Below are 19810 nucleotides of genomic sequence, written 5' to 3' on the forward strand. Positions count from 1 at the left end.
GTTAGAGCGGTGAGGGGGTCAGATCGCTTAGGTCCCTACAGGTCACGGGGAGACCTTTGGATTGTATTCTCAGTGAGGTGGGCGTTAGGGGAGGGTTTGAACAGGGGAGAAGCGGGGAGGAGGTTCGAGTGGTTACTCAGGAGAGAGCCGATGGTGACTGGGCCTAGTGCGGGCGGAAGTGGGCGGATTCATGAAATATTCAGCAGGGAGACTGGTCTGGCTTTGGCGCTTGACTGGGTGTGGGGGAGGCACTGAAGTGAGCAAGGACGAGGAGCCCCGGATAGCCTGGACTCTGGGTAGAAGAAGGTGCAGTCATGACGACAGCAACTGTATTTCGAGGGTCCCGTCCCAACTACTTCCCAAGCTGCAGCCCGAGTAATCTTCCTTAAATGAGGATCCAGCCATCTTATCTGGGTTTCCCCTGGAAGCAGGCTTTGTGACAGGGTTTGAGTGCCAGGCCAGCGCAGCTAATCCTGGGGGGAGTAGGAAGGGAACGAGGACGAGCGGGAGTGCCGTGGGGGAAGTTATTGCTGGGACAGTCAGAGTCGTGCTGGGGAATATGCCGGAGCCGTGTAGGACAGGAGTGGGGTATGGATCCTCCCTGTCTGCCAGCATCAGGGCTGCAGCCTGGACGGGCACTGCAGCGGGTCTACCGGCGGGCAGAACGGGCTTGCAGCGTGCCAGGTTGACTTGTAGGCGTTTGCAGGAAGCAGCTTTGTCCAGGTAGACGGCATGACGAGGCATCTGCTGCAATGGCCACTTTACCTCCTCCTCCAACCCTGTCAGCGGCTTCCCATCGCCTTCTGGGCGAGGCCCAAGCTCCTGAGCAGGGCCAGATGTCCTTCAGAGGGTCTTTCTCATTATACTGTCTCTACGGGAGTCAGCCAACGCGTTCCTCCAGGGCCAGGGAACACACATTGTAGGCTTTGCTGGCCCCATACAGTCTCTGCTAGCGCAGGGAGGCAGCCTCTGGCAATACATAAGCAAACAAGCTCAGCTGTGTTCTCGAACTTTATTTCCTAAAACAAGTACCAGCTGGATTTGGCCCGGGGGCTGCAGTTTGCTGACCCTTACAGATGGATGGGAATGGGACCAGTAAGTAGGGACGTGGGTGTTATGACGATGCTGCTAATGATAATTATAGTGACCATCAAACAGGAGAGCTCTTAAACACGCCCGGGGCGGGGGAGAGGGTGCACCTGAGCTTGAATTATACAACACACACAGTTTCGAACCAATTGCATTTCCTGAGTATTATGTTTTCCCTCCGAAAATCTCAAAGCAGCATTTCTACCAGAGAAAATTTAATTAAAACCACAAAGAGATCTATGCTTAACAACTAACTGCCTGGTTTAGCCCACAGCTCATTGAAGTCATTGGAGAATCGTTGGAAAGTGGATTTTGTTCTCCGGTGTGGGGCCCGCGACCCTGTCCTTGTCATTGTAATCAAGTCCTGTGGTTCTGTGGCTTCAGAGGCCATCTGGCAGGAGCTGAGTGGAAGCTTAATTCCATTTGCCGTTTGCGATAACTTTCCTGATAGGCCGAGGGCCGAGGTCAGCTCTTCCATCACCAAGGGCAATTGTCTTTAATCAAAGGTCTCAGTAAAAACTTTTAGCCTGCCCTCCAGAAGGCCACTGTGTTGTTCTTTATCGTTAGGATCCCAAATAGAAATAAAAATTCTCAGGTTTTCTTTGTCTCGATCATTCAAAATAATATTCTTCTCTCTAGAATAAGGTTTTGGATTTGGACAGTTACGGGTTTAAATTCAAATTTAGTTATTCGCTTCTGATTTGGGTGTCTTGAGAAAGTCAGTTTTGACCTCTCAGTGTTTTTGGTTTTTTTAACTGTAAAACGGACACACAGACGCCTACGTCCTTCTCTCTACTCCATTTCCCACTACATTACTCAGATGATCACCAACATTCGGAGGGCATTTCTATGTGCTAGGCACCTTGCCGAAAGCATTAGAATCATTAGCTTATTGAATCGTCACAAAGATCCCATGAGGTTAGAATTATCATCATCTCCGTTTTAAAGATGGGGAAACTGAGGCACAGAAAGGGGAAGGACGTTCCTTGTGAAAGACCCACAGCTCGTGGATGTCAAAGACAGGACGTGAAGACACTGTGACCTGGGAGAGGCACATCAAGGAGACATGAAGGGACTATAAACAGGACACTTTTGGGCCCTTAGTAGGCACTCGATACGTTACTTGTTAGGTGAATTGAATCCCTTCTGTTGAATTAGCTCTTCGCATGATAAGCTTTTGGCCTATCAACCAATTTCTCTTCTCTCTCTCCCTCCCTCCCCCGCTCTCCTCACCATGGCTTGGGGGAAATGAAGGTCATTCTTCTCAGGCCAGTGTGGTGTGGCGGGTAGGGCCGTGGGCTTTCTCTGCCACCTCACAGCTATTGTGGGTGCAGACTTTACTTTTTTTTTGGCAGTGAATTTGTACTGATCCAGTCAGTGGTCTTCATTTCAGAAATTCAGGGAGCTTTGGGAAGCGGGAGCATTTATTGCACTGTTGGTGAGTATTAGGTAACTATTTGTGAAGGTTCGAAGGCTCATAGAAAACGTTTTGTGAGTATTTATGAAAAATGCACTTGAATTCTTTTACAAAAATTTCCCCACATCTCTTGAGTCCCAGGAACCCAAGTGAAAGTTCTCCCCTGACCCTCCACCCCCCTCTGATGCTCATACTCGTCTCTGCTCAGTCTCAGGGGGTGGGCACCAGGGGTGCTGGTGAGGATGTTTGATCCTTCAAAAGAGTGTTTATGTTTGAAACAAGAATCACTAGTAAATAGGTCACTCCCATAACTAACCATCTCATGATTGCCTTTCCAGGTAAGAACAAGAAACAATATAGGATGAAGTTTAAAAGGCAACGTGATTTACAACAGTATCGAAAATCGGGTACCTAGGAATAAATCTAATGAAAGATGTATAAGAATCTATGTAGAAAACTATAAAATATTAGGGAGAGAAATAATGAAAGACATAAATAAATAGAGAGATATAATATATTTGTGAATTGGGTCATTCAATAGTATAAAGAAGTCAGTTATTCTCAAATTAATCTACAGGTACAATGCAATCCCTCACAATGTTAACAGGTTGCTTTTTCCATGTGTGGAAATTGATAAGCTGATTCTCCATTTTATATGAAAATGTAAGGAACAACCAAGACGATCTTGAAGAAGGACAAAGTTGGAGTGCTTACATGTTAAGATATTAGATGTTAAGGCTTATTAGCAAGTAATGGTAATCAAGACAGTGTGATATTGGCATAAGGATAGAAAAAATAGGCAAATAAAAAGAATGGAAAGTTCTAGAATCAGACCCAGAAGTTGATATAGTTTATGACAAAGATGGCCTTTCAGAGTAGTGGGCAAGGATGATCTTTTGAAAAGCATTGCTGGATCAGTCAGATATCTACAAGGAAAAACCATGAAACTTGACTCTTCACTGTAAATAACCAGTTCCAGGTAGATATGAAATCTAAATGTGGAGGTAAAACAATAAAGTTTCTAGAAGGTAATGTAGGAGAATATCTTCCTGACTTTGGGTTAAGGAAAGATTTCTTAGGTAGGGCGCACATAGCATTAACCGTAAATGAAAGACACGCACATTGGATTACATTAATATTAAGAACTTTTGTTCATCAAAAACACATCAAGAAAGTGAGGAGACAAGTCCAGAATGGAAGAAATGTTTGCGACACAAATCACCAAAGATAAGGTCATAGTCACAGTATGATTCACAATATTCCTACTGATCAATAAGAAACACACACACACACAAAACTAATAGGAAATGGCAAGACTCCAAACAAATTCTGCCCAAAAGAGTGTATCTAATACCTAGTGCTCAACCTCATTGATCATCAAGGAACTGTAAGTCCAGTTTGCAATGGGAGGCTACTGCACATCTGCCAGAATGTCCGACATTAGCACAACCAACAGAACTAAGTGTCGGTGAGGATGGGCAGTAACTGGAACTCTCATCCATTGGGAGTGTAAGTTCATACAACCACTTCTGAACTCTGTTTGGCAGTGTCTACTAAAGATTAACATACAAGTATCTCTGGCCCAGTCTATCCCCTCCTTGTACATATTCAACAGAATCGTGTACATCTGAGCACCAAAAGACATTAATATCCTCAGACTAGAAATTATCCGAAGGTCCATCAACAGTAGAATGGATGAATAAGTTGCGGCGTACGTCCACAATGAAATACTGTACGACAATAAGAATGAACAAATTAGCAATCTCAAAAACAGTGTTGTGTGAACAGAGCCAGACATGAAAGAGTCCTTACTGTGTGACGATAAAGTTAATTCATCGGAAATTAGAAATATAACATAAATACGAAGTTATTAACGTAAAGTTTAAAAACAACCAAAAGAATCATTGTCTTAGAAGTCAATACTGTGGTTTCCTTTGGAGAGGGGGAGGGGAAGGCTCGCTAGGAAGCACAGTAGGTCTGTTGGGATCCTTTAGTGGTCAATATCGTTAGCTGGGTTGTGTTCATGCAGGTGTGTTCGCTTGGTGATGATTCAGAAAGTTGTAGACTTATGACTTGCGTACTTTTCTTTCTTTTTTAAAATAAATTTATTTAAATTAGTTTCNTTGTGGAAAATAAAGAATTGACATTTACTCGTGATGGGTGAGGAGCAGGGGACTGTGGGGGTTTCTCTGCTGACAACCGAAGGATGACTAGATTTCAGCAGATGAGGAAGTAAGAAGTGTTCCAGGCACGGGGAAGGGCGTATGACGCAAAGGCCCTGCAGAGGTGGGAGAGCATAGCTCATCCGAGGACCCCAGAGAAGCTCATCGTGAGAGGATAGCGGAAAAGTGGAAGAGTTAGGTAGTGGCCAAGCCATTCGCCTTCCTCTAAACCATGCCAAGGAGTCCGGACTTGAGTCTGAGGGCAACAGGGAGCTATCGAAGGATGTTAATGAGCGAAGGGAGTGGGTACAGGGCCGTATTTGCTTCTTGAAGAGATGACTGTGGCTTCTGGACGGCAAGGGCGGGTGTACGGGGATCAGCGAGAGGGATGGATGCAGCAGTCAGTCGGAGGGGACACAGGGATGGTGTCTGCGAAAAAGGTGGCCGAGAAAATGGTGGAGCCCGAGAGAGGTTTAAGAGGAAGAATGGACAGGACCCGATGCTGAGTTGGCTTGGCAGGCGGCGGGGCTGGTGGATGACACCTAGGTCGCATTAAGTCATTTGCAACACGTGTGACGGATGGGAGCTGGTGTTGGAGGTGCACCAGCCGAGAGGCACCCTCAGGCTTCATCCCGCACCCACTGCACAGCAGCTCGGTTATCTCGCCGCAGCCATCCTGCTGCTCCTGCCTCATCGACATCCAACCTTCTGTTTACATTCAAGCCCCGGGGAGGCTTCCGAAGGGGGGAGGGGCGGAAGCAAAGCCTGGCACCAAAGACACATCCTGACAAAACAATTCCAGTGTCAGCAAGACAGCCATGAGTCACAAATAAGACTTAAATAATCGTAGTCCTGCATCCAAGCTGGGGAGTGAATTCAAATGCTCCATGCATCATTAGAATCACTTTCTGACCTAAGTCCTCCTTCCAGAAGCTGGAAATTGAGCAGCGAGTGGTCCAGGTAATTCAGGATCACCAGGAAACCAATGGTCTGATATTTGGCAGCGTGTCAGCTCAGTTCCTGGAACCTCCTGGTGATAATGTCTGTGATGACCATCTGTTGTTTTGACCAACCTAGCCCACATTCTCTCTTCTTCCGGAAACAGCATCTCCATTTCCTTTGGGGAAAACCTTCCCTCCCCCACTCCCAGTCTACTCGGTTTAGTTGGGTCTGAACTGCCACCCCTCACCCCACCCCTTCTTAACGCAGATAGGAGCTGGTGGCCTCCAGCAGGCCAGGCTCAGCCACTCGTGCAGAAAGAGGAGTCTTTTTGGGAAGTTCCTGCAGGGGTTGGATCTGTCCTGTTTGGGTCACATGCCCATCCGTGCCCCTAGTCACTGTGGCAGGGCATGGATGGGGCGCTCTGATTGGATGGACTTGGATCATATGTCACCTTTCTGATGTAGGGGAGGGTTGGATGGCTCACAGCTGCACCGCCCCGGAAATGGGCTCCCCTCATAAATGATGGGGGAAGGGTGGTGGGTGCCCTCTATCCCAGCCTCAGGTCACAGTGCCCTATAAGGAAGGCACCAATGTTACCCGCCCCCCCACTACCACCCCAGTGCTGCAGAGAGGGAGGAGGAGATGCTCAGAGTGGCTTAGTCACGTGTCCCAGGTCATAGCAGGAAGTGGCAGACCCTCTTAATTGGGGAAGGAGAGGGCTGTAAGGAGGCAGCTCAGAATCCGACTTTAGCCTATTTCATGAACCCCTCTTTCAGGTGTTTTGAGGATCCCTCTGCTGGGGAGGAGGGCGGCTCTGTGTGTGGGAGCAGCTGCCTGGGTTCCCATCCCAGACATCGAGGGTGGTGGAAAGAGCCCTGGTCCTGGAGTCACACAGTAGCCGTGCACACTGGGCAAATGGCTCACAGTTCCTGACCTCAGCTTCCCTCGTCTGCACGAAGGACCCGCCTCAGGATCATTAGGAGGATGAGGTGGGGAGTTTGCGAAAGTCCTCTGTAAGTGCGCGAGCCCTGTGGATTTGCTTTTCTCATACTCCGGAGCCCTTTCCCGCTCCCATATTATCAAAACCTGGCTGTGCCTCGGTTCCCCACAAAGCGAGTGCTCACCTGATAAGAATGTTGGACGTCAATGGGTTAAGAGTGGCCCTCTGGGGCTTAGAATAGCTAACAGTGGTCACCCGCAAAGCGCCCCAAGCACTGTGTCAGGGACTGCCCATAGAGTCACCTGACCCTCACGCTCCCCAAGGTAGGTAGGTTCTCTGGCTATGCCCACCTGAGGTTAAGGATAAGGATGCAGAGGCTCAGAGATTGGAAGGAACGTGCAGGAGAACCCTCAGCCATTCAGCGGCAGAGCTGGGATTTGAAGCCCGGTCTGTCGGATTCAGAACCCCATGCTCTTCGCTCTGTGGCTGGGGACCTGATTGGATGCAGGAACAGGGATTCATCTGTAGGAGGCCACAGCAGCCTGGCCCGGCTTCTGCTGCCTCCCGCAGACTCGTAAAGCATCGATAATCATTAAGGCTGCCTGCAAAGCTCCCTCCGCAGATGGCGGAGGGGTTGCACGCTGGGCTCCGGGAAGGAGATATGAAAAGCAAGAGCAGCTGGCATCAGATTAGACTCGGATACAGTCATGGGGCTGGGGAGTTTTCACTACAGACCTGGGATGGCTGTGACTTGCAGGAGAAGTGGCCGAGATGCCGAACGAAAGAGATGCGAATATGCCAGCTCCAGCTCCTCCTGTCTCCGTTCCAGACATGCACGAAGGGGACGTGACAACTAGCCTGCAGAGAGCACTGGCCTTTTCCTTGAGTCATCAGTGGGACCCATCCTGGGCTGAGATAACCATTCACACTGTGGATTGATTGCATCTGAGAAGGAGAAAAGCATATTCGTTAGGGCGTGTTAGGCCACCAGTAGCAAAACCCCTGATAACAGTAGCTAAAGCATGAGAATAATTGTTGCTATTTTAACAAGAGGTCTGCGGAGCAGAAGGATTAGGATACTTCATACCGTAAAGAGTGTGCTAGGGACCTAGGCTTTTCTGGGTTGACCTTTTGTCCTCAGATTTATCACCTCATAGTTATAAGATGGTTGCCACAGCTCCACGCATGTGTCCTCACCTCCTTCTGGAGAGGAAGTGGGGTCACAGGCAAGAGGCTCTCTCTTTGTAAGCTTATGTCTTATTATCTAAGAAGATCTACTTTCTAGCATCTTGAGAGATCTGTCCCCTGTGGCTCACTGGCTGGGATGAGGGCACATCTCACCCCTGGCTGGAAAGGAGCCTGGGAAAACCCTAGTGCTAGGAGGCAGACGAGACAGGGGCTGACCGGGGGGTTGGTGGTCAGGGGTGGCACAGTGAGCACTCAGATGTTCTTCCCATCCGTTTGTCCCCAGGGAGCTGAGTGGAGGTTGCCTTGGAGATGGTCCAGCCCCCGTTCCTCTCTTGGTTCCTCCGCTGACTCACCATGTGACCACGTGCACGAAACAGAGAGTCAGCCCGTGGAACAGACCGGAATCGAATCCCAGTGGGCATGAGCCCATTTGCAGATGCCCACTCCGACCTGAATATTTCTGACCCAACTTTTACTTGATACCTATTCAGCCCGTAAACATCTCCCTGACTGTGAGTCACCGAACCCGCCGGGTTCTCCACCTTCTGATTTAGTCAGGCCGGACTTGCTCTATCATGCTGCCATACACGAAGTGGGACTGCAGCAGGGAACAAGACACTGTCCCTCTCCTCGTGGAGCACATGGGCAGCGAAGGGGTCCGACAAGCAAACAGATGGTCACTACCCAGGGTGGAGCGTTCCATATATGGGCGGTTAAGAGAGGAGCGGGTGTAAGTGTGGGCTGGACCTCATAGCTAGGAATTCTGGCTGCACCCCTGGGTGTACAAAGGCCATCGGCACTGGGAATACCCACCTCACCCTGACACCGGCAGAGCTGACACCGTGCGTGTTTAGAGCAGTGCTGGCATGGGCTGCAGGCCACGGATTCCCCGGGGTGGAGGTCAAGGGAAAGCGGAGATTTGGAAAATGAGTGGGAGTTGGGAGGGGATGGGCTGGGGGCAGGTGATGATGGGAAGTGAAGAAGCTCAGGGTGGCCCAGTAGGATGAACGAGGGAGAGAGAAATGGATGAGCAGAGGGACTGGACCACTGGGGCCACATCCTCCCTCTGAGAGTGCATCTGTTCGTTCTGCCTCTCCATGTCTGTGCCCTGGGGTACAGCAGTGCACGGGACAGACTTGGCTAAGGAGATTAGCCTTTAGCCTTGGCTAATGGGGAGCCGAGGGAGGACATTATGCAGGAAACGGAAGAGAAAGATGTGCTTTTAAGAAAGATGCAATGGTAGAATCAGAGAGGGTTCAGATCCCAGCACAGATAGAAAAGGAGTCACCGAGGCCCAGTCTGAATTGAGTTGACTAACACTGCAGCCCTCCGCCCTTTCCTCCCTATGGGGTTGCCATTTAAGACACACGATTGCCAGTTAAATCTGAACTTCAAATAAACAACGAATACTATTTTAAGTATTAGTATGCCCCAAATATTGCATGGGACATACTCGTACTAAAATGTCTTTTAGTACGAGTATGTCCCATGCAATCATCTGCTAATTCTGGCAACCCTACCTCCATGGGTCACAGCCTGGAACTGACTGGTGGCATTTGGTGGTGTACCAGGTACTTTAGGGCTCACCCGAGCTCAGCCTGCAGCCTGCTGAGGGCAGGTAACATCTTCACAAGGGAGGTGGAAGTGGGGAGAGCTCAGAGGCGCTCCACCCACCCTGCCCTGCTTCCACAGAAGACGGGTCTGACCCAACCTGGCCTTTGTCCCCTGCCTGGGAGGATTAAGGAAGGCAACAGCTTCCTGCATCAGTCCAGATATTGACTGCTGAGCTGGTTCATCCCAGGTCTCCTTGGGCCTAGAAAGATAGAGCGAGATGCATACAACACAGCCCTTTATGTGCAAGGAGCTCAAGGATGCCAGCTGCATGTGGCATTCTTCAGCTGTCTCTCATGGATGACTTCTCAGAGTGCCTTCACGAGCAGGAAGTGCAGAAGCCGCCAGTGCTGGAGTCAGTGACCTGCTGGCTGGTGTGGAGCTGCACAGAATGCAAGTCAAGAACTGGCCTTTGGGAGGTCAAACTCTTTTGATTCGAACCTCATTTTTACTACCTGCTGTCTGCATGATCTTGGGCAAGTGACTTCTTCTTGAGGTTCATTATCCAGTCTCGTGGACTGGTGAGGAGTTGAACTGAGCTAATGTGTGTGACATTCTTGGCTCCACAGTGCCTGGCAGCTGGCCAGGCATCCAGAAGGACCACTGTGGCGCAGACCCAGGAGGTTAGCATCTCCATGTCGCCGGTAAGGAAACAGGTTCAGAGAGGCAAAGTCAGAGGGTGACTATCCCCCTGACCTGCAGAGCCAGCCCGTGACCTTGACCTGCCTTCCTGAAACTCAGCATCAGGTAACGAAATGGCAGCCTGGAAAGATTCTCATCGCGAAAGCCGTGGACTTCTTTAAAAAGCTGAAACTTATTTGATTGCAGGGCTAATGTATATTCATTGAAGATAATTTAGAAAAGGCACTTTTGCCAAAAAGAAGAAAATAAAACTCACCGGTGTTCTCACCACCTAGAGATAGCCATGGCTGACAGGCCACGGTGTGTATTTTAAGACTTTGGGGGAAATTTAAAACACCTAAGCTGAGATCGTCGCTCTCCTGTTATTTACAGCCTAGAGTTGAGGCAGGATTTCCAGCCCCAGCACGGTTGACATTCTGAGCTGGATAGTTCCATGCGGTGAGCACGGACCCGGGCCCTGCAGGACATTCAGCGGCGTCCCTGACCTCCACCCCTCAGATGCCAGTAGCACACTCTGCAGTCCCGATAACTGAAGATGTCTCTAGATATTGCCCAGTGTCCCCTGGGGGACAAAAGAGGACAAAATGGTTGGGAATTGCTGGGTTTAGGGGTAGAGGCTCTCAAGGCAGCCACATCTGGCTTTCAATCCCGGCTCAGGTGTAGACTCAGACACTCTAGCTGAAGACGGAGCCCTGCCGTCATCACCTGGGAAGTAGGGGCCGTATCTGCGCACGTGGCGGAATTGTGAGGATTAAAAGAGATGGTGCCCGGGTCATGGAAGGCATTTGACGCGAGGGAGCCGCCATTGGCGTCAGCGCCCTCATAGTGGGCGGCTTCTCTGATGAGGTCTGACTTCACAGAAGCCCCAAACAAACCGACAGGAAGAAACTCACCTGCATTTGGAAGTTCCTCCCTCTTGAATGTCACGCTTGATTTAGAATGACAGCGGGAGCTATGATTAGGAATATGGCTCTGGAGCCAGCCGGCCTGTTTCGGCATCCTGTCACTCTGTCCCCAACGGTTTGTGAAACCTCGGGCAAGTGACTGAACATTTCTGTGCCTCGGTTTCCTCATCTGTAACATGAAGGCAGTGGTGGTACCTACCTCATGAGGTCACGGGGATTAAATGAGTTCACCTGATAAGTGGCTGTATCATTACACGTGCCCAGTCCTGGGGAGATGGTGTGGGAGGGACAGGCACCTTGGAAATGGCCAAAATGGGATCCCGCAGTGGAGAAACACTGGGCGAGGGAGTGGACTGGCCCTCGGCTTCTTTCTAGATCTTGGGCAGAATCACACTGTCTATCGCCTGAAGGGATACCGGGGTCCACAACCCAGAGAAATGTCAATTTTAAAAATGCCTTGTGTCCTGGGGGCTCTGAGCGGTTTTAAGTTGTATTTTTTTTTAATCGTGGTCAAAGATAAATATACAAGTTCCCACTTTAACTATTTAAAGTGTACAATGCATTAAGTACATCCATCTCTAGAAACGTCTCATCATCCCAGACTGAAACTCTGTCCCCACGAAAGAATAAATTTCTGTTTTCCCACCCTCTCAGCCTTGGGTAACTATTCCGCTTTCCGTCTCGAAGAATCTGACAACTTAGGTACCTCACGTAAGTGGAATCACTCAGTATTGGTCCTTTCGTGTCTGGCTTATTCACTTAGCGTGATGTCTTTGAGTTTCGCCCAGGTAGTCGCATGTGTCAGAATTTCCTTCCTTCTTTAAGGCTCATTAATACTCCGTGGTATGTATAGACCCCATTTCGAGTGCCCATTCCTCCACCGAGGGACACTTCTGTTGTTTCTACCCTCTGGTCCTTGAGAATAACGCTGCAGTGAACAAATATCTGTCCGAGTGCCTGCTTTCAATTCTTGTAGGTATATCCCCAGAAGTGAGCTTGCTGGGTGACATGGTAATTCTATTTTTAATTTTTTGAGGAAGCGCCATATTGTTTTCCACAGCGGCTGCATCATTTTACATTCCCACCAGCAAAGCGCAAGAGTTCCAGTTTCTCCCCATCCTCACCAATCCTAAGTGCTTTTAACATAGGCTCCCTTTGGATTTTTACACCCTGAAAATACTGTGTGTGTGTGTGTGTGTGTGTGTAAGGGAGGAAACTCTCCTCATAATAATTCTTTGTTTTTTAAAAGAACTTCAAATATTTTCAACGAGCAGTTTGAACTTCACAATGGCACGGCAAGGCAGAAAGGGCTGAGACCTCCCTTTTTTCTCTCAACGTCCTTTTGACTTCTGTTTGAACCTTGGGAGAGGCAGAGGAATTATCTCGAGGAGTCTAGAGGATTGCGAACTGGAACTCGCGTCTCCTGAACTCTTTGGGCCTCTCCTTGTACAGCGAGCCGTTTGCCCCTTACAGGCTCCCCGCTGCCAGGACACTGTCTGGGGCTGGGGAGGTCCTCAGCCTGCCCGGAGGCGCAGAGGCCTCATCCGCACTTCTCAGGGGCTGTTGACAGGCCAGGCGGGTCTTCAGCACCGCCTAGATGACAAAACCTTGCTTTTCTGTGGGGGTCAGAAAGCAAAGGAAGAGGAAAAGCCTCTCAGAGAATTCTCCGCTCATCCTGACAAGCCCCTGCTTGCACCGTGGGATGTGGATGTTGGAGATGGGACAACCTCTACTGTGTGTTTGATGGACAGCATTACCCACAATCCTCTTGTGTGATTCCATGTCTTTCATGAGAAAGTGGAACGTATGTTGTGCCTTTTCCCTCCCATCCTCGTGGGACACCAAGTACTCTGTATTGGGTCCATCCTAGCTGTCATGTGGCTTTGAGAAATCACTCCCATCACCCCCCACCGCCGCTATGCCTCGATGTCCTTTATCAGTAACATGGAGATAAGAACAGTACCTACCTCTTAGGGTTTTTGAGATGATTAAATGAGCTAATAGATGAAAAAGTGTTTAACATTTTACGATATGCTGGGCATATAGTAAACACTCCATCAATATTAGCTGTTATCACTGGACTAAAGATTTAAATCACACAGCATAATGCCTGACACACTGTGGGCAATAAATAAATAGTAGCAATAATTACCATTACTTCTCCTGTTCTGGATACTGACATCCAATTAATTATTTTTTCCTCCTGCCAAGCCAGTGCGCCTTGTCTCCCTTGTTGGAGCTGATGGAGAAGGGGCAGTGAAAAATCAATAATCCAGAAACCGCAGATTGGCATCACTATTGAAAGCCACTTGGGGAGCACCCAAGGTGGAGGTGGCTGCAGTTGGGAAGGATCCCACCTTCAGTTGTTGTTGATGTGTGAAGTAACAATTTGAGAAGTGAGAAAATGTTGGCAGAATTCCAGGGGCTGGACCAGGGCTGTAGACCCAGCAGAGTTAGGTCAACATTGGAGATGCTTTGAGAAATGACAATTCTTTTCTTCCTCTGTCCAACAACACCTACTGTGCTCGTCCAATGTGCTCCTGCCAAAAGCGACTCCTTCTTTTCCCGCCATCTCTGGGTAGGCTTTATTTTTCTTAGACTCACTTTCCCTCCATCCCCTAGTAAAGTTTCGATGCCCCTCTATTACTCTCCTCTGCCGTTTTCTAAGTTCTCAGAAGAGCTCAGGGAAGCAGGCATCAGTTTGCCAGCCCAGCTGGCTTTGATCTGGTATTCATCAGTGTCTGGCATGCTCCGTGGGGCCGCTTTGATTTTGTTTTTTTAATTCCTGGTGAGTAGTTGGCTTACAGGAAACACATCATTAAGAAGAGCTGTCAGAAGGAATGAGTCTGTAGTACCAGATTGCTGGTAGGTGGCAGGTACTGAGGTCTTGGGTCGAGGCTCCACCTCCGTGGATAAGCATACCACCTGTGGGCCGTGACTCAGCTGCCTCTCCTGTTCCCACAGCCCCACTGCGGGTCAGGTGTTCTGTTTCCAAGAAAATAGGGAATTGCTTGGTAAATTGGCGACATTGAAATCTTGGCTTTTCCCTTCCTCAGTGTGACTTTATATTAGTCATGAAAAGGTTTGGCTGTGAATAACAGAGACTGAAACAACAGTGGCTAAAACAGGATAAATGTTTCTTTCTTTCTTGTGTAATGGTCCAGAAAAAGGCTATTTAGGGCTGACAGGGCAGTTCTGTTCCAAAAAGTCCCCAGGGACCTCCTAGCTTGTTGTTTTCCTACGCATAGCATCCATTTTCCAAGATCACCTCATTGGACAAGAAAGCTGCTGAAGCTCCCACCATCATGCTGCATTCCAGCCACAGGAGAGAGAAAAGGCAAAGGCTGATATGTTTCCTGAAGGGCACAACCCAGAAGTTGTACACATCTCTTCCATTCACATCCCTATTGGCCAGCACTTAGTCACATGGCCACTTCCAGCTGCAAGAGAAGCTGGAAAAATGCAGTCTTTATTCCTAGAGGCCATGTGCTCAACTACCAAATTCGTGAAAGGAAAATGGCCACTGGGGAAGAACTAGCGTGTTGTTTGGGAAAGAGCAATGATGCCGTGGAAAATGCTGCTGAATGCATCAGAGGAGCGGTGTTTGAAGACTTCCCTGAGACTCGATTTCCTCACCTATAAAGTGGGGATGATGGTAATTGCCTCATAATTTGTAACGGTTAAATGATATGTTGTACTGGAAGATACTTTTTAAGGTTCTCAAAAATCTGCGGACACGCTAGTACATGCTGTGGAAATTCATTTCTGGTGCTGATGATGTGTGTATCAAATTTATAGAGGCCTTTGTATAAAAAAAATGTACCTGTCTCCAGGACCACACTGGCTTGGGTCTGGCAGCCTGGACTTTGTGGCAAGAGAAATTACTTGTAAGGTGTTCAGGACCTGTTAGTGTTGGTTGTGGGGTCAGGAAGTCCAGATGTGGTTTAGTGAGATATTCTGAAGTGTGGTATGAGTTCAATTGGGGCACAAGATGATTTGAGATAAAATGCTTAAAACTTTTGCAACAATGGAGTGTTTAACATATAATTAGGAAAAACAAGACCATTAAACCTGGGACTCTTTTTTTTTACATTTTTATCTGTGTTTTCTGTTTCTTTTGTTTTGCTTTGCCTCGAATTCGGGACTTTTATGAACATTATTGCTTAGGACAGGACTGAGTTTTTATAAAGTGAGTTTATTGAAAGAAAAATTAAGTAAATAAAATCTAAGCGGTACTTGGTTTTGGCAGAAACTTAGATGAGAATTGCATCACTGGCTGGTACCCTGATTTTAGCCTAGGGATACCCTGAGTGGGGACCTGGTTAACCCTTTCCTGGACTCTTGACACATGGATAGAAACTGTTAGATAACAAACTTGTGTTGTTTTAAGCCCCTAAGTTTGTGACAATTTGCTATGCAGCAACCGAAAACTAATACACATGGTTAGAAATTAAGGTGTGAGGAATGTCATCCACCTAGGCAAGTTTTTCTTTCTTTCTTTCTTTCTTTCTTTCTTTCTTTCTTTCTTTCTTTCTTTCTTTCTTTCTTTTTCTTTCTTTCTCTCTTTCTTCTCTCTTTCTCTCTGTCTCTCTCTTTCTTTCTTTCTTTCCTTTTTTAGTAATAGAAACATTAACTTTTATTTACAAATATTACATATGTACTATAAGATACAATAAAGCATGAACATAATAAAGGGATATGGAAGATATAAAACAAATCAAAATACTAGAGATTCTTAAATCAAGCTATTTCCTCATTTGTACCATGGTGACAGGAATACATGTAGGAACACATGCCGAAGGAACAAGAGAGAAATGAACACAAGTTCTTACCTAATGTGAAGGAAATATGGAGCTTAATAACTGTCGATTAGAACACAGAGCTATAGGATCGGTCTCTATAAGGACCACATTTGCCTAGTTCCGTGACCCCAGGGATGGACAAACCTTGGCAGATTTCAATAAAGCTTTAGATTCTACAATCTGGCAGAATCTTCTTTATGTCCTAGTCATTAAGTGTCTTGACTCTTAATTCTCTCCAACCATTCCTAACGGGTCTGCACTTAGACCTAAGCCTGATGAGACATTTGAGCATGAAAAATTCTGGGCCACACTCCATCCTTATGAAGGAAAAAAACAAAGGCTTTTGCGTGTGGGGTCAGAAGCCAGGACACTTAGGGGACAAGGCTTCCATTGAGCTTCCCGATGAACTTCCTGTTGGGGTCTGGAGGGAAAGTGCTCTGCCCAGAATTTAGATCAAGACTTTTCGAAAGCCATTGGAAATGATTTCTTAACAAGAAAAGGGTGCCAATGAGAACAGTGTCTTCATCCAATTTGAATTTTGCTAATTAGAGAGATTTAATTGATATTCTGTAGCAACTTCGTTGTAGATAAGAAATCGCCTGGGTCACTTGTTTTAAAAAAAACCCAGATCTCCAAGTCCCACACCCAGAGAGCTGGGTTTCAGGAGGTCTTAGGCAGTCTTCGTTGTTTGCATTTTTATCAAGGCCCCCAGGGGATTATGGCACAGGCAGGCATTTGAGGACTGTAGATGCACTGGCAAATGTTTAACAACCACTTTTCTGAGAAAGTCAAGCCTTTGCAGATTTCCAAGGTATAAATACTCCTACTGTGGCCGATATCATTGAACCCTGGAATGAAATACACAATGTCATGCCTTTATATAGTATTTCCACCATATCGGGTCAATAAAAACATAGAATTTGTTAGATGTAGTTAAGATAATTAAGAAGTGATGCGTTTTGAGTATTTATTGTCATTGTTTTCAATGCAATTTATTTAATTTTCAATTTATATGATTTAATGGTTAATAGTGGCTCTGTTTATCAACTGGCTCACAAAATTCCTGAAAACTTAACAATCGGCTTTTGCACCAGTGCAAGTCTGCTCCAATAAACAATTGAGCTGAGGGACATTGATTTGATTCTAAGCCATTGTTGGAGATTCCTGGGGGGGGGGGGGTGTGGGGTGGGGGAGCCTGGGGTTGCAGGCCTGGCAGCTCCTTCAAAGCGACTCGTGGATACGTCTCAGGGCCTAAACCCTCAGTACAAGGTGTGGGCCCTGGACCTGCAGTGTCAGCATCGCCTGGGAGCTTCTTAGAAACACAGATCCTCAGGCCCTGCCCCAGATCTGTGGGATCACAATCCGCATTTCAACAAGATCCCAGGTAAGCCCTGTGCATAATTAAGTTTAGGTAACATCAATAAAAGGTGAAAGATTCAGGTTTCCAGACCCAGTGGCTGTGACAGTGTCAAGGATACGATTTAAAATGCAGCTTCCTGGGCTCCACACCAGAGATTCCCTATTCAGTAGGTCTGGGGCTCCAAGGACCCCCGTTGGGGTGGGAGGCTGCGAAGCACTTCCGGTCCAGGAACGGGCTGGAAGAGGATTCACTTCAGTTACAGTTCTATAGGCTAGAAGGGGAAGCCTAATGAAGAGGGAGAGAAATTCTTCAATCTGTACCTAGTAAATGTCACTAGGTAAAGCGTAGAACAAAAAGGACGTTGTTGGAGAGAACGCATGACGCTGAGGAGCCCCGGGGAGATGCTGTTAACGGCGTCTGGCGGCCGGGCCTGCGGAGGATGCTCCGAAGGTGTTTGTGCCCCGCGTGCAGAATGGCGCCTGTGGGAAGAGCGGGGACTTTGGAGTTAGGGGGCCCGTCACTCAGGAGCTGCTTCTGGAAGCTTCTCTGTGCCTCCGTCTGGACTTCCGTGAAATGCAGCTGAGAATTTCTCCCCTTGCAAGGTTACTCAGAAAAAAAATGAGGCGATGTGTGTAGCGGGCCGGACAAGCAGTAACCTCAACACACACAGCGGCAGCCAATCCGAAATCTCGTGCGCGTGCGTGCGCGTGCATGTGCGTGATCATCGCTGTGAGGGTGCAAGACCAGGAGGAAGGTAGCAAGATACCCACGCTGGCTAACCCCAGAGCTTTATTCTGAGTTCAAGGGCAAGCCAGATGCCTGGAAAGCGGGGCCTGGCTAATTAGAAAGGCGCGCAGCAAAATCACACAGCTCTGGGAGAAAGACCAAAGGTTCACCTTGCAGGGGCAGAAAGAATCCAAAAGCACATTGTTGCACAATGCTGGGTGAAAGAAAGGAGGGGAATAAAAAGCACCAACGGAGGAGGCTGGTCATGACTGTTCTCTGTACTTTAGTCTTTTCAGCAAAGATAAGCCACAAATAAGTGGCTGGAGCATTTCCCTAGAAAGCCATCTGATAATGGCCGTTAAAGGTGCAGAGGGCTGAAAGCGTGCCAACCACGGGTCCCTCCCTGGCTGCTCAGTCAACTTGGCAGCCGTCACCATGCAGCTTTTAGGCATTACTTTTTTGAAAATGCACAGGAATGATCCCTGTCTCAGAGGAGCAGATGTAAAGCAGGTTGCAGAGCGCAGTGTCTTTGAATGGGAGATGCAAAGTGCCCTGGGGGACAGGGAATTTAGAGGAGGCCAATCTTAGTCACATCCTACGGGAAGGTGATCCTCAGGTTCCAGTCCCTAAGCACTGCGAGTGGCTCCTATTCGCCTACAGGGATTTGTTCTAGACTTTGAAAATACAGCAGAGAACAGGGGAGATGAAAATCCCAGCTCTCAAAGAGCTTTCATTCTAGTCGAGGCAGGGGATGAAAAACAAGTAAAATAAACAGCTTATTTCATAAACTCTGAAAGACAGCCACCCTCCCCATTTCAATGTCTTTGAAACTGGAATGTCATTTGTAGTCAATGGGACTGCTACCCTATGCCCGCTCTGAGCTGCTCTGGGGTGGGGGGCAGTGGTCATGATGCGGTCGTCATCGTGTGTTCCTGTGCAGGCATCGTCAGAGTCATTCTTACAGCTGTCACTTCTGCATTGCCGTTACGTATGCAGAAGGGCATGAGTCTGGAGTGACAGGGCATTTGTTTGATGTAGTGAAGCAGATGTTTGTCATTGGAGCGATCACCCTAATTGAATTTTTTTATCGTAAAGCAACACCCTCGCGCTTAATAAGCCCCAAGCAAGGAAGATACTCAAGAGTAGATGTAATTGTTGCATTTGGTAGTTGAAATAATTGCAGAAAGATCTCCCGCCATTAGCCCAGCAGCAGTGGTGAAAGCAGGAGATGAAGCGGCCAAACCCTGAAAGATGAAAGAAATTTTAAAACATTGAGAGGTTGCTGTCACTGACTTTTCTAAAGAATTCAAGACTATTGTGAAGGCATTATGTCATTTAATTGGCAGCATTTTCCCCCCGTTTTTAGTGGTACATAAAATAATAACGTGTCTCACAGAAAATGGTATTTTAGATGCAATGAAAAATGGTGATATGACAGATGGCAATAAACGTTATGGGGGAAACACAACACAGTTCTTTGTACAAGGGGTAAGGAGTTGAGGATATTGCAATTTAAAAAAGTGTGATCAGAGAAGACCTCATTCTCATTATAATTGGTGCTGTCATCATTATTCAAAATTAAGGCCAAAATCTGTGTCTCATAGATAATGTCACTCCTCAAATTATGATCTATGGAGAAGCCATGATTACTTTAGAGACAGCTGACTTTAATTTTGAATGCAATATATGGAAATGGAAAATATTTGAAACATCGAAGAATGCTTTTACTTGCTTTAAGGAAATTGGCCTGAAAAAGAATATTTGGTCCACTTTTTATTGAATTGATGTATTATGTCTGGGTTAGTCCAGCCTATCAAAATATCCAAAGATCTCACCAAAGTTTCGTCCACCTCACAGCTTTTACATTTTGCTGAGTTTTATATACACAATGTTTGTAAAGACATTTATATATGTATTTTATTTTCATGGTCTTAGGATTTTTGCCTTAGGATTGATATTTGACCATTGCCTAGTATTAATCAAATCTTTAGATGGTGGTTGCCTGGAATACACCGTATAGATAACA

General features: G+C 47.3%; 1 long non-coding RNA gene across 1 annotated transcript in view; it reads left to right on the plus strand.

Moving 5' to 3' along the window:
* The window catches only part of LOC120603827 (uncharacterized), an 88752-nt gene extending 71683 nt beyond the window's left edge, over positions 1-17069 (plus strand). The window contains exon 3 of the long non-coding RNA XR_005653176.1: positions 16947-17069. This is a non-coding gene — a long non-coding RNA (uncharacterized LOC120603827). The remainder of the gene's footprint in view (positions 1-16946) is intronic.
* Positions 17070-19810: the final 2741 nt, after the last annotated feature.

Source organism: Pteropus medius, unplaced genomic scaffold (assembly GCF_902729225.1).
Source record: "Pteropus medius unplaced genomic scaffold, Ma_sr-lr_union100, whole genome shotgun sequence".
Taxonomy (NCBI): Eukaryota; Metazoa; Chordata; class Mammalia; order Chiroptera; family Pteropodidae; genus Pteropus; species Pteropus medius.